The sequence below is a fragment of the Bidens hawaiensis genome, unplaced genomic scaffold (genome assembly GCF_021521415.1).
Source record: "Bidens hawaiensis isolate Kalapana, Puna unplaced genomic scaffold, B.hawaiensis_p1.1 tig00054046_1, whole genome shotgun sequence".
Lineage (NCBI taxonomy): Eukaryota > Viridiplantae > Streptophyta > Magnoliopsida > Asterales > Asteraceae > Bidens > Bidens hawaiensis.
Genome location: NW_027499738.1, coordinates 18,074 through 27,403, shown reverse-complemented (window position 1 = coordinate 27,403; position 9,330 = coordinate 18,074). Strand labels below are relative to the sequence as shown.

Here is a 9,330-nt window from a genome sequence, read left to right as displayed (position 1 = left end):
CTTCAAACACTTACCATAAGAGTTTCATATTTCAAAAAAATAAACGGTCAACATTGAATTTGATATTGTAATATTTTATATTTTTTAACGCAAAACGATGCATATATTGAACGAATCATCCAATTACAACAGAAATGTGGGTAATTGGGCAACAAGCTGCACCGCCACCCCCCTTTTGAATGAAAAACCCGATCTCACTATTGTAATAATACTATAAAATTATTAAAACGTCTGGCGCTTCAATCAATTTATGTTAAACTGACAGATTAATCAAGAGAAAGATAAGTGAAGCTAAATGTAGTTACGCAAATAATAGTTAGACTAAAACGATTTAACTCTGTTCACCTCTCAAATTCTTATCATTAAAACCAAGTAAGCTACAAAAGAAATTATTACAAAATACAACTAAAGTCCTATAATTTGGAAAAAGGGTGAGAATTTGAATTTGTCACAAACGTGACATCATACTAAATCATAATTTATAACCACTGCAATTATTTTGCCTCTCACACACATCCAATAAAAATCAAAAAATAGCCCCTCAACATTTTTATTATCCCAATAAACCCCTTAAACTTTTCCCTTTTTCTCTTTTCTGACAAATTCTTCCTCACTTTATTCTCTATTTATTTCTCTTTACCACTCTCACTTTGCCTTTGTGTTTCTTGAAATTAGTGCTACCGGCGCACACCTAGACATGCACCAAGTACAACTTCAACAGCATGACAAACTAAATATATACACATTTGCATGCCATTCATCATATATCATATTATTCACCATTGAAATGTGTGATTCAATGTTTTCTGGTGACTATTTTCATTCTTACACCATGCAAATGAGTGATGTTCAATCCTTTGCTTACTTTAATGATAACAACAACATCCACAATCTTCATCTTCTCAACACAGATATCTCTCAATGTAAGTATCATTTTGGATTATGATCAATCTCAATTCTCATGGGTTCAAAAAATGTGTGCATTTGTGTGTAACTTTGTGTTGATTTTTTTATTTAAATTATGGAACCTAAAATGTTTGTGTTGCATATTTCAAATAGTGAAACCACTATCCCTTTGTGTTGACCTATTATGAAACCGGGATAAAAACATGTTGTTGAAATGACGGAACCTAAATGTTTATAGTTCATGTCTTTTAATTTCTAGGCAATCCATCATTTGAAATGACGAAACCTAAAATATTTGCGGTTCATGCCAAACCTTGTTTGGTGTTTGGATGATTCTCGTATGTTCCACAATTCCAAATATCGGAATCACTTTAAAATAGTGGAAGATATAATAACAAAAAAGTAATCATATTTGGTTTGATCAATTTATGGTGGTTCCGTCATTTAAAATGGTGGAACATGTAGAAGTTTTAGGTTCTGGCATTTCAAACTAGAGGTGGTCAAAAAAACCGGTTACGGAACCGGTTTGGCCGGTTTAACCGAAAACCGGTTTTTTAAAAACCGGTTTTTTTAAAAACCGGTTTGACCGGTTTACGTAACCGGTTTACGTATCGGTTATAAGTTTTGGACCCAAAACCGGTTTTATAACCGGTTATAAAAAAAACCGGTTTTTTTTAATAACCGGTTATTAAAAAACCGGTTAACCGGTTTTTAAAATAACCGGTTATTACCGTTATAAAAAAAACCGGTTAACCGGTTTTTTAATAACCGGTTAACCGGTTTAACCGGTTTTCGAACGTTACCAAACGGCCTTATAGCCGTTTTTTTTGTGTTTTTGACCGTTTTTTAGCCGTTTTTTTTTGGTTTTTTTACCATTTTACCCCCACAAACATCTATATATAGTTTAGGTTGGGTATTGGTTAGATCACACTTGATTATACAACTCCAAAAGCTCTAAACGTTTATTTCATACGCGATTATACAACTCCAAACGCTCTTCTTTCGTAGTCGTTTATTTCATACTCGAGTATACCACTCTTAATTCGTAGTCGATTATCATGGCCTCCCAAAGTGCTGCTTCATCGGTCAACATGGGTGCCTCGAACACGGGAGAAACCGTCGTTCGGGTCATCCCCACGAAACGAAACCAAGATATTTGGCAACATTTCGACCTATGCGAAATGTCTAACGGAACCCAAAAAGCTAGATGCAAACATTGTTTGAAGTTTTATAACAAAGAAGCAAACTCCAGTTTAAGAGCTCATGTAGAAAAGCCCTCTTGCAAGGTCTTGAAGGACGAATCCGGAAGTAGTTCGCAGCCGGAGATGACGAATCAAGGAACGGTGTTTACGTACGACCTTGAAGCGGTACGTCAACAGTTTGGCAACTTTGTGATTCAACAATCACTTCCTTTCAACCACTTCGACAACCCTCAATTCACGCAGATGATGCAAACGTATGTTCAACCACGCTACCAACACGTAAGTCGTTCGACCCTTAGAAGAGATATGCTTAAAGCATGGAAAAACGCTAAATCCGAACTAATTTCATACTTTTCAAACTTACAAACTGGTGTGAACTTAACCACGGATGTGTGGTCGGTACCTAATGGTTCGCCCGACTCATACATTTGTGTGACGGCTCATTGGGTTGACCCCCGGTCGTGGCAAATGATGAAACGAACCGTTGCGTTTCAATTGTTTGATTACCCGCACACGGGTAGAAATATTTTTAAACTCTTGGATAAAGTCATTCGACAATACAAGATTGAAGATAAAATCTTTTCAATATCGTTTGATAACGCGTCCAACAATACGGCCGCGGTTGGCCATTTAAAATTAAAGTATAAACCTATCTGTGATGGAGCGTTTTTTCATAGCCGATGCATTGCACATATTATCAACTTGGCCGTGCAAGATGGGTTAAACGTGATCGAAACGCAAAGAAACAATTTTAAAAGAATGTTACGAGATGTTTTTAGCAACAATTCAACATTTTCAAGATACAAAAAATTTTGTGAAGAAGCTAACTGTCAATGGTTGGGGCCTAATTGGGATTGTCCAACAAGATGGAACTCGACTTGTGAAATGTTTGAGAAAGCCATCCAACAAAAACAATCGTTAATTGCGTTTCATCAAATTTTGTCAAATAGGGGTAAATGTGCACCGTACGATCCTAGAAACTGGTTATTGATTGAGATCGTTACGGAGGTTCTTCAAATTTTTAAATCTTGCACAAGTAGTTTATCCGGGGTTTACTATCCAACAAGCCCCATTGCTTTACCAAAAATTGCTGTCATGTGCACAAAGTTGAGTGACCTTCATTGTAGGGGTGCACCTTATTTTGATATGGGTGTAAAAATGAAAGAAAAATTTAAAAAATATTTTCAAGAACTACCCGCTTGTTTTGACCTGTGCTGCTGCGTTAAACCCTTGCATCAATGTTGGTGGTGTTGAAGCTTTAATAGAAAAAATTTGTGATGAGCTAGGGTTAAACGACGATCAAAACCCCTATTATAGCCAAACTTTAAAGAATGATTTCAACACCACCTTGGCAAACATGTATGATGTTTACCTTACAAGATACGGGTCGTCTTCCCAAATTCATGACTCGTTAAGAGCTGTTGCCCAATCCCAATCCCAAACCGACCTTGAAATGGGGATGTACTACATGATTTGGGAAGACGCCGGTAAACGTCAAAGGGTAAACACCCCAAGCAGTGAACTTGGAAGGTATGGTGGTACCAACTTTGTGAAACACATGACTCCGGATGAATTTAGAAGTCTTGATTTGCTGGCTTGGTGGAGAGGTAAGGAGGATGAGTTTCCGATCCTCGCCGCCATGGCCAAAGATTTACTAACGGTCCAAGCTTCCACGGTAGCTTCGGAGTCTGCTTTTTCTGTTTCTGGCAGGGTTATATCGATTAGGAGGACTCGACTCACTCCACCAGCTGTAGAGATGTCGATTTGCTACAAGGATTACTTGGACTCTTTAGACAGGGCACAACATCAACGCTCACTCGAGGGGGAAATGGACTATGAGGCGGCCTTGTATGAAGACGAGGTCAATCAAGGACACACTCAACCAATGACCGATGAAGAAGCCGCGTACGACGATTACCTAAGGAATAGCTCGGGATCGGGTAGCGAAGAAAATGAGTAACAAACATCAACTTGTTAATGTAATCGTGTCTAAGCATTCTTTAATGTTTGTATTTTTGAGTTACGAATATGCGATAACGATTTAATGTTTGTATTTTTAATGTAAAAGCTATAAATGAAAGTTATGTGTTTTTAATCTTCCAAGCAAAGAATGCTAACAACGAAACCCTAAACCCTAAAGCAAAAAAAAAAAAAAAAAAAAAAAAAAACCGGTTAACCGGTTAGACCGGTTTTTAAAAACCGGTTATAAAAAAACCGGTTTAATAACCGGTTCTAACCGGTTTCTAAACCGGTCCAAACCGGTTTGGCCGGTTTGAGTTTTCAGCAATAATAACCGGTTAATAACCGGTCCGGTTATTAACCGAACCGGTTTTTTTCTGGATAAAAAAAACCGGTCCGGTTAAAAACCGAACCGGTTTTTTCAAAAAAACCGATTTGTGCACCTCTATTTCAAACAACGGATCATATTATTATCTCGCTTAAAAAAACAAAACAAAAAAACAAAACAAAAAAAAACTTCTTTGGTGTTTGCATGGTGATGATTAAGGCTGCCGGTTATGTTACAGGTATGGAGATGAACAACAATCCACCATTCTACAATCAGCCATTGGTGGATTTAGATCACTCATCAGGCTATTTAGAGGATGCTTTATTTGAATTCAGGTCCAAACGACGCCGTTTGATGATCACACATGATGATCTTCATCATCCATTTAGTTCCCAGAATACTCCTCCTTCATTTCCTGTAATTTTTTCAAAATTTCAATATTTAATTAATAAATTTCATAAGTTGCTGTCTTCTAAATTTACCATCTTAAAATTTCACAGAGCTACTGGGATTTCAATGCTAGTCATGACTTTGACAATTTTGGTACGTTTATAATATATTATTATTAATTTATTATGCATGTATATTTATTGTTATATATTATTATTGAAGTAGGTGGAGATATTTCAAGTTCATCTTCACAAAGCAAGAGTTCAATGAGTACCCACTTATTCTCTGATAAAGAAACCTTAAGTTCACCAGACCACTACACTGGTACGTTAAGATTTCAGTACACTTACAATTGTTTGACTGTTTAATGTTTGACTTCGTAAACACAAAAGGTTTGACTACAATTATATATACAAAGTTATGTGTTTTCACACATTTAATTTAATAAACATGGAATAAAATAATATAATTAGTATTTTAAAATTGCTTATATATAATAATTTATATACACCAACTATATATTTAACTCTCTTCATTTTTCACTAAGGTCATATGAATGTTAAAGAGTTTTTTGATAAGAAACATAAGTATCATTAAGTTCATACGAATATTAGAGTCTTTTTTTTTAAGAAAACATAAATATCACTACGTTCATACGAATATTAGAGTTTTTTTTTTGAAGAAAACATAAATATCATTGACTACTTTTTGTCTTTTATAAAGTTAATATTTGACGTTAAAGAAAATATTGGTCCTTCAAGAATATATTTTATCAGACTTGTGTGAAAACTGGATGGTGACATAAAAAAATATGGAGTAGTTTGAATATATAGAATATAGATATCTTAATTACTGATAATATTTACAAAAATATGGTGAACTAAATTTTTTAGACAATACTGGTTGCTAATAAAAACTAAACAAGTAATATGTAGTAAAAGTGTAGTAAGCTAGAATTTATGCAATGGTCGATTTAGAGTTTTTCTTTTTCTTTTTTTCTTTCTTTTTTATTTTTTGTTACTGATCAAGTATAACAGTTAAAACTTGACGATCTAATCTAATAAAAAAAAGTAACTATATTGGTAGGTTTTTTGTAAATAGTATATTGTTTTTTTTTTATTTGCAAATTCCCTGTCCTTGATAATCAGTAAAAGTTATTTGTTTTATCGCGCTAAAATAGTTAATAATCATCTAAATATGTGTTAAGTTAAATCTAATTTTTGTTTGTCAAAGATGTGCTTTGAAATCAATGTAATTAACAAGAACTATTTTATCTTCAAGTAAGTATTGAGTTACATATAATATAAGTACACATAGAAGTTTATATAATAAAAAATTGCAAAAAACAGGATACCTGCAATATTTGAAAATTATTTGAACAAAAAGTAAACGGATTTGGTTACTTATATTAATTCAATGACAATGACATTTTTTTTCTTTAATTTATATTCTTTTTGCATAGTTGACACTTGACACTAATGTATCATTTGAATCCACATCATATGGAATTAATTCTTTAATTGTTTGGTTAACCTTCATAAAACAACTGGTTCCTAAGATCAATATTTTTTTAAAACATGATTTAAAAACCGGTTAGTTAGCAAAGAAAGGAAACACACGTTAGTAGGTTCGTCCGGGTCACCCCGCTTTTCATTACTTATGTCCGGTTTGTTTAAAAACCGGCTAGTTCATTTGTACTCAATGCATTAGCTTTGATCGCAAAGGTCCTGTTTTCAAAACATCGTGTAAGATTTGAAGTAGTATGGATCCTTTAATGAATATGATTGCATCGTTCATTTTTTAATCATTAGAAGTTAATGCTAGGATGCCTAAATTTGATTAACACATTAAATGAAACATCGTAATAGTTGATAACAAGTTTCATCTAATAATAGGTGGAATGAAGGAGGACAAAAAGAAGCTGCTAACAAGAGTGGTATACCCATTTGCATTGGTAAAGCCAGGAGGATTTAAAGGGGATATGACTTTGAATGACATCAATGAAAGAATCCTAATGCCCCCGACTAGGCCAGGTTCGCCATCCGGTAGGAGACTTTGCTTGTCGGCCGTTGGTTTCACTTGACGGACCAGGTCTCTCGGGGAAGGTTGTGGTGGCCCTCACGAGGATCCAAACACACGGGAGAGGCACAATCACCATTATTAGGACCAAAAATTGAATTATGTATATGCATAGTGTTTGGGTCTCTTGGGAATTATAAATATCAATCGTTTATATATTAACAAAACAAACATGTCTTACTTATCGTTTATCCCCCTTAGGCTATATGTAATGGAGGGGCTATAAAATGGGACGGTTTACACCGTGTAGCGCCCAGTCAGTAAAAGATAGGTTTTTGTTTTTTAAGTGTAATGGTGTTGTAGCCCTATATATATATATATATATATATATATATATATATATATATATATATATATATATATATAGATAAAAGATCCAATACAATAATCCCTAATCATATATTACGTACGCGAGTTCCTACACTGTTGATTTCAAAATCACGCGATGGCAATATTGTAAATTTCATCAACTATGATCCACTGCTCCCATCGATTCCGTCCGCCTTCACTATCACCGTTCATCAATTCGTCATCGTCCAACGATTGTATTCACCGTCGCGACCATCAACGTTACCGTCGTGAATACCATCTTTCTCCGTCACGAGTTTTTCACAGGTTAGTTTATCAAATTGATCAATTGAAATAGAAATTGAAATTGTTGAACTAATTGATCAATTAAACTTTGAAATTGATCCAATTAATCATCAATTTGAAGTTTCAGTTATCAATTTTGAGTTTGAGTTCTGGGTTTTAACATTGAACGTATTAACATTAACCTAAAACGTATAAACAGATCGTATAAACTTTTTGTACTGAACTTTTAAAGTTTAATTGATTTTTGTTCTGAACATTTAAACAGAACATATAATACGTTTAAACAGAACGTATAAAGTTTTTGTATAGAACTTCTAAAGTTTTTTGTATAGAACTTCTAAATCTTTTGTTAGAACTTCTAAAGTTTTGGCACAGAACATCTAAACTTGAACGTTTAAAGGTGTTCGTTTTGGTCAGAACATTTTAAATTTGTAGTTTTGATCAGAACGTATTAGTTAAACGTTTAAACTTTTTATTCATTTTTTGTCAGAACGTTTAAACTTTTTCTTCATTTTGGTCTAAACTTTTTACTTTAGAAGTTCTGTACAAAAAGTTTAGAAGTTCTGTACAAAAAGTTTAGAAGTTCTTTACAAAAAGTCCAGAACGTTTAAAGTTTTTGTGCAGAACGTTTAAACATGAACCCTAATCATAGCTCAATTAAGTGTATTATTATGCAATTTCATAATCGATTGATGATTCTAAAGCCTCCTACACATCAATTCTATGATTAAATCATCAATTTTTGATCAATTTGAAGATTTTTAATGTTCAGTGACGTTCTTTTCAATTTGGGTTTTGACTTTTGAGATTTCATACTGTAAGTTGTGATTAGAGTTTAGAAATTAGATGAGATAGATTAAGGAGTTATGAATTTGGATCGGAATCGATTTTAAATCGATGAATTTGATCGCGAAATAATGTTTGGGTTATTTACCAAATTGCCACCGCGTGAAATTGAAATCGAATGACCAGCAGTGTCGCGTACGTAATGTACGATAAGTCATTATTGTACAATAACTCACCCCTATATATATATATATAAGAGTTCAAATAAAAAACAATTGATTTTTGAGAAGGGTGAGAAGAGCTTTAAAATAAAACAAACCACCTAAATATGACACTATACCATGTAAATATGAAACAATACAATTATTTAGAAATTACCAATCTCAATCACTTGATTATAGATCCAAGGGACTAGATCTATTCTTATTCTTCTCATAAAAATATTGTTTTTTACATTAACCCTACCATATATATATATATGTATATGTATATATATGTATATATAGACACACACACACACATATATATATACATCACACACAAAAGAATACAATAATAATATTAATCAACACATGCGCAGGCGAGAAATACTCATCGCTCCCCTCTTCTCGCCCCAAAAATCGCCCTGGTGGGGGAGGGGGAGGTGTTCATGCCCCTTATCGCCCCGTCACCCCATATTTGTCGCCCACTACATTTGGCCTTAGTCGCTTGTTGCGAGGACCTTAGATGATCTTATATAGCGCACTCTTGAAAACCAAAAGAAATATTTATACATGAATATGATATATTGGATTCTAGTCAATTTTTAATTGTTGTTACTTGTAAGAGCATTCCCATTCCATTCTTTAAATAATGTGAGGGGAGTCTTCATTTTTTAAAGATGATTAAAAGTTGTTGTGAGAGAAGGTGAGAGAAAATGTTACTGTTCATGATTAAATTTGGAGAAACAAGCTGTTCACCTCTATAAATTTTAATGTTTTTGAAAGTGATTGTGAGTGAAGGAGAGATAAAAGGTAATGATAAAAGTATAAAAAATATTATTTAATTGAAAATGGAAGAAAAAAGATGATGTTTTTATTGTAATTA

At 33.6% G+C, this 9,330-nt stretch overlaps 1 pseudogene across 1 annotated transcript; it reads left to right on the top strand.

Moving 5' to 3' along the window:
* Window positions 1-406: 406 nt before the first annotated feature.
* LOC143600405 (uncharacterized) lies at window positions 407-7,010 on the top strand (annotated as a pseudogene). Its single transcript, XR_013147466.1, has 5 exons — window positions 407-923; window positions 4,634-4,812; window positions 4,896-4,938; window positions 5,011-5,109; window positions 6,681-7,010. The product of XR_013147466.1 is annotated as an uncharacterized LOC143600405 (transcript).
* Window positions 7,011-9,330: the final 2,320 nt, after the last annotated feature.